The sequence below is a fragment of the Mastomys coucha genome, unplaced genomic scaffold (genome assembly GCF_008632895.1).
Source record: "Mastomys coucha isolate ucsf_1 unplaced genomic scaffold, UCSF_Mcou_1 pScaffold12, whole genome shotgun sequence".
Lineage (NCBI taxonomy): Eukaryota > Metazoa > Chordata > Mammalia > Rodentia > Muridae > Mastomys > Mastomys coucha.
In genome coordinates this window covers 82,065,136-82,071,099 of record NW_022196894.1, presented here as the reverse complement: position 1 = coordinate 82,071,099, position 5,964 = coordinate 82,065,136, and positions in this window count along the sequence as shown.

Below are 5,964 nucleotides of genomic sequence, written 5' to 3'. Positions count from 1 at the left end.
GATATAAAACAACAATCAATTTAACAGTCTTATGTAGATGCTCATCTACAGCAATAGTGAAAATACATCTTTTCCAGTATATTTTAAATGACTCCAAACATATTAACTGTATACTTAAAAATAATACATCACTTCTAGTATTTTCTTAAATGAACATGAATATATAAAGTCTTTTTGTTTGTTTTGTATTTAGTAGAGTTTAAAATCTTGGCTCTTACTGTGGTACAAGCCCAAAATAAGAACAGGTTAGTTACATCATTTAAGAAATGGTGTAGGTATAAAGATGGTCTATCCATAAAGTCATTCGCCAACTGTTTCAATGAACAATGGTTCTGCTTGGAGGGTGGCACAGACATTAGGTGAGAGTAAGAATTTGGTTCATTAGCTGTGATAATTTGTGAACCATTTTTTTTAAAAGCTATTTTCTTCTTGTAAAGAAAAAGAAAGAGAAGGAGGAGGGAGGGAGAAAGGGAGGGAGGGAGGGAGAGAGAGAGAGAGAGAGAGAGAAAAAGAGAGAGAGAGAGAGAGAGAGAGAGAGAGAGAGAGAGAGAGAGAGAGAGAGAGAGAGAGAGAGAGAGAGAGAGAGAGAGAGAGGAAGTCTGGTCCTGGGTAGAGATATAAAGTTCTGATCTACTACAAAATTTTAAGCAGTATACTACTGTATCCTTTCTGAAGAGTTAATCTAGCTGGGCCCATCAATCACCTGGCTCTGTGTAGCCCACGGTAGATCCTATTCACACAAAGGCATACTAAGAAGGGTTTGCTGGAGCGATGGCTTGGTGGTTAAGAGCACTTACTACTATCTCAGAGAACTGGAGTTCAGTTCCCAGCACCTGTGCCTGGTGGTCCTACTCCAGAACATCTTACATCCTCTTCCGGCCTCCAGACACCTGCATAGGTATACAGGTGTGTATCTCTCATACATTGGGTGCTTGAAGGTAGTACTGCAGAGCCCATCTGCTTCCCTAAGAACTCACTTGGGAAAGTGTGACTTTCTTTCCAGTTTCCTTTCTTCCAGATACTGGTCAGAAGCATTAGTGTACCTTTCCAGACACTCTGCATTTCTTAGTCCTCTCAAGCGACATCCTCCCCATTCCTTGGTCATACAGCTACTATCTCGCAGGTGCTCGCTGACCTCCATTGTTGAGAATCTGTTTCTCAGATGGTAGGTAACTCAAAAGACAGCACTTTCTCTCCTCTACCTCTCTCCTCCAGATGGCTGCTGAGATTTACAGCTTGCCATCCTGTTGGTTTTTTTCTCCTTAAACATTAGTAAAATTGTCCTCAATCTTGATACTTGTTCCAGGTAAGTTTCTTGTATCTTGGGTTGTGAGCCTAGCCCTTAGCAGCTAAGCCATCTCTTCATCCCTCAGGTAAGTTTCTTTAGTGTGCACAAAAATTTATGAAAAATTCCATAGATATAATAAAATAATATGATCACCCATTATTCACCTAGATCCAAGTCTTCAGCCTTGAATTAAACTGTCATTTTTATCTGTATTTCACTCTCTGAAATACCGGGAAACAAATAAGTGATGTCATAGTGTTTCATCTTTACCCAAAGTACATTTCTAATGGGCACTCTTCCCCTTTGCCTCCCCTTTGTTATAACCACAAAAGTAATACTGCTGCCCAAAATAAACAGCAACCTCAGAATTTTCAAATATCCAGTGTTCCCTAATTACTCAACTCTCACTTATAATTTATTTCTTGTAATTAAGGTCCAAAGGTTACAAAGTATTTGATTCATTTAAGAAGACATACATATCTTTTATCCTACACATTCCTTTTATATTTGTAATTAACATTCTAAAGAGGTGTGTGTGTGTGTGTGTGTGAGTGTGTGTGTGTGTGTGTGTGTGTGTTTGTGTACCCACAGAAGCAGGAGAGAGCATCATCCCCTGGAGCTGGAGTTACAGGTAGTTGTTCGCTGCCAGTCATGAACTCTGGTCCTCTCAAAGAGCAGCATATACTCTCAAGCACTGGGCCCTCTCTGCAGCTTTTATGTTTGACATTTTAAATAATTATTTTTGTGGTACTTTATTTTCCCTTGTACTTTGCTGATTATTTCCTTGTAACTAACAGGTGCTTTTTGTTTTATTTTTCCTATAAGTCAGTCCTTAACTTGGGGATTTATCAGACCATGGTTCAGTTTCTTTTTCAAGAGTGGTCCTAACGCATCTTTTGGGGCTTGTGACAACCTTTGAGCTGTATTTGGGATGCTGTTGTGTAACCGTTTCCTCCAGATTGAAACATTTCCTATTGTAGGAAGCTAGTCAACCAAGGGAAACACCTCATAATAGCTTCAGGTAGTCTCTGAAACTAACTAGATTCACTGGGCTTCTTCCTGCTGGAGTAAGCAATAAAAGCTGGGAGGAAGGATGCTGAGCCCCAAGGAAGCCTCTTGGAGACCACCCCAGCCTCCTCCCTACCCCTGCCTCCACCCCTGCCCCCCAAGACCAGACCAGCCTCCTCCCCACCCCTGCCTCCATCCCTACTCCCCAAGACACGGTTCCTCTGTGTAACCCTGGATATCCTGGAACTCACTTTGTAGTCCAGTCTGGACTTCAACTCAAGAGGTCTTTGTAACTCGGCCTCCCCAGTGCTGGGATTAAAGGCATATGCAGAAACTGCCTGGCTAACTCATAAAGGACATTCTGCAATCTGTTGAGCTACCTGCAGGCTGTGTGTGCAGTGTGCTCCAGGTTCCCGGCTTTGTGAGCTGTCATACACACTGAAGTGGGCTTTGGTCATACAGCTGTCTTTGAGTCATTTTTGTTCCTGTAAGTAACCTCTCACCCATATTCCTGTTCACCAGGTAGACTTCAGTGCTATCTGTACTATGGTCTGTTATGGGCTCCCTATCTGGGGTCAGGAGATGTGCTCTGTCTTCCCTGGAAGTTCTGTCACACAACAGATGCTAAGACTGATGATGTATGTATTCAGGTATCATCAGACAAATGTATCCATCCTTTACGAGATGGTGTAACTTTTCACCTGGTGGTTCAGTAGCAGCAGTGACACCCACAGCCACATTTGAGTTAAGGCTGGCTCTGTTTAACACAGATATCTCCCTTTAGATAAGACAAAGCCGCATGACACAGGAAAGGTACCTAGGTGTGAGTCATTTGCTCAGCACATCGGTCACACCTCGCATTTCTCAGTGAAGCTGTTAGTAGTCTTTACTGAGGTGAGGTAGACTTATCCCAATGAAAAGAGATCAGCGCTGGTTTCCAGTCCAGCATGCCCATATGCAAGTAACCTTGGCACATCTAGGCCTCAACTTTTCCATTTGTAAATTGGATAGTGCTGATACACACATCAAAGGGTTAAGAAAAATAAGCGAAAAGGTAAATGAAATGTTTGACAACCCTACGATGGAATTATTCAATTGAGCACTGAGTCACATATTCAGCACTTTTTACCATTATGTGAAGTGAGCACCAGTTTCCACTACAACAAATCCTAGGTCCTTATGCTTATTTACTATAAGCAGACACATATGCTTGTATCTATGATCCCTGATTGATATATCAGCCATCCCAGTTTAGGATGAGATGGTTTTCATCACCCCCAACTCACGAGAAACAGTGTATTCTAAAAATACTGCAGTCCATAAACATTAGTTTCTGATTTAAGCATGCCCAAGTTTACCCATTGCTGGGCTACAAAGCAGCCAATGACATTTTAAATTGTAAAGTCTTGTCTGAAACATCCTATCCTGTCCTGCAGGACTCAGGAGCCAGAGGCAGGAAGAGCAATCACAAGCTTGAGCTCAAGACTACTGACTCTAGTACAAAACGGGGAATAGCATTTTCAAAAAGATTTTATTTTTATTATTCAATTATGTACGTTTCTGTCTGTGGGTGTTTATATCTGGAGAGGCCAGGAAGAAGCTATATAAATCCCTTGGAGTTACCAAACTTGGATCCTGTGCAAGAGTAGTAAGTACTTTTAACCACTGAGCCATCTGCAGCCCTCAGCTTGCCTTCTGTCAGGTTCTCTGGGTGAGAGTATGCTACTCTTCACGCCCACCAATTACAGGTCAGTAGAATCTGTACTCCCCAAAGTTACATTTTATCTCATTTGTGTGTGGACATGTGTGTGTGTGTATGTGTGTGAGGCACAGAAAGAGGTGGGGAGAGAGATTGATTGATTGATTGATTCTGGGGGAATCCCTACTTTGAAAGTTTTAAGTAATGAAAAGAATGACAAAGGAATCATATGTACATTCATTAGAAGTAGATCCCAGGAATCTGAATTTTTTTTCCAGAAGAAAACAAAACCCAAAAAACTTTCAACATAAGAATTTATTGTATAATAGTTTTATTTTTCTCATTTACTATTTTTACATTTTATGCACAAATATTTATCTGAGTAAAAATAGAAAATAACTGTTTTATGTAAAATTACAAAAAAACAAAGAAATACATAATTGTTATTATGATAGTATAAGTGTCTTTAAAGAGTAAAAATGTATGCAAAAGTTCTCCTCCCTTCTACAAAAGACTGAGAGCATTTTTTCTCGGGAGTAAGTGAAATATTGAAATATCAACATTTTTTTATAGCTTTTAGATCTGAAGACATTAAGTCAGTCAGTCACAGGTTTGTTTTGCCATTATAAATTTTAAAACATTTTTTGTGCTATTTTAAGGATACACTAGTTCTTTATAAAAGGCAGTAGCATAAATGGCAAATGCAGAAAATGACATAACTTGTCAAAAATATTTGGAGGTATACTCTTTAAAAGAAATAACCATACTTGAGCATCACTGTTTATCTGGGGAGAAAAGGTGAATAATTTTTCCTACTTTATTTACATGGATCAACACCAAAATGAATGCAGTCGATTAACTCATCATGAGGCGCTCAACCACACCCAGCACTTCTGCCTAACTGGCTGCACTTCCCAATGTCAACACCAATGTTCAGACTTCAGCTAGCACGTATAAAATGAGCTCAATGTAAACATCACATGGAAACTTGTTTCCTAACAAAAGGAACACTTCATTATTCTTGAACTTAGAAGGAACAAAAGATAGTCAGACAGTTTTCTGTTCTTTTTTTTTTTTAACTGTATCTTAGGTTCTAGGAAAACTGCCAACAAAACTGAGCAAGGAATACCACGAATTAACATTCTTTTATACCATTAGTTATTTTAATGGAAGATAGTAAACTGGGGCCTCAATAAGAACAACAAATATTTTAAATCTAAGTGGAAACAGAGTAAGAAAGCTTGAGTCTCTTTCCTGTGTGAAGGTGCGCGGAAGGATGCAGGAGGTGACGAGAACAAGCACCTCATGTCTAGAACTGTGCTCAAGTCACAACTGACACAACAGCTTCCAAAGAAAGGAAATCTACAGAATGCACTTTTTGTGTTTTGTTTTATTAAGCACTTGGAAATGTTTAATTTGATTTTAGGGACCTGAAACAAATATAAATGTTCCTTTCCTTAAAAACACATTTCTCTGAATGATACACAAAGTCTGTCCTCTTGGCTAAAACTTTAACATAATGTCTCCAAAACACTGTAACTCTAAGACTCTCAAGCTCTGGATGTACTGCGAAAATGCCCTGATCTGAAGCAGTGACTTATGGCTCCCAGGCCTATTTGTTATCTGAAGCCAGGGTCTAGAGATTGTTCTTATACTCTACATCCTTCGACTCATGGTGACCAAACTGTACTAATAATTTGCCAGCCTACTGTCGTTTATAAAAACAAAAAACAAAAATAAAAGATACAATTTAACTCTTTTTAACTATTTACTGTATAATCTTAAAGGACTTACTATAAAGAAACTAGCAACACTTGTTGAAGTCCGATAGCTCGGCACTGGAAGTTATGATGTAGGAGGTAAGCAACCCTTCCTTCTTGTTCCTAATACTCCAAGCCAGCACTTAGTCCTGGCTGCACCATCAGGCTGCAATTGCAATGTGCTTTCTCTCCTGGTCAACTTGTTAAAG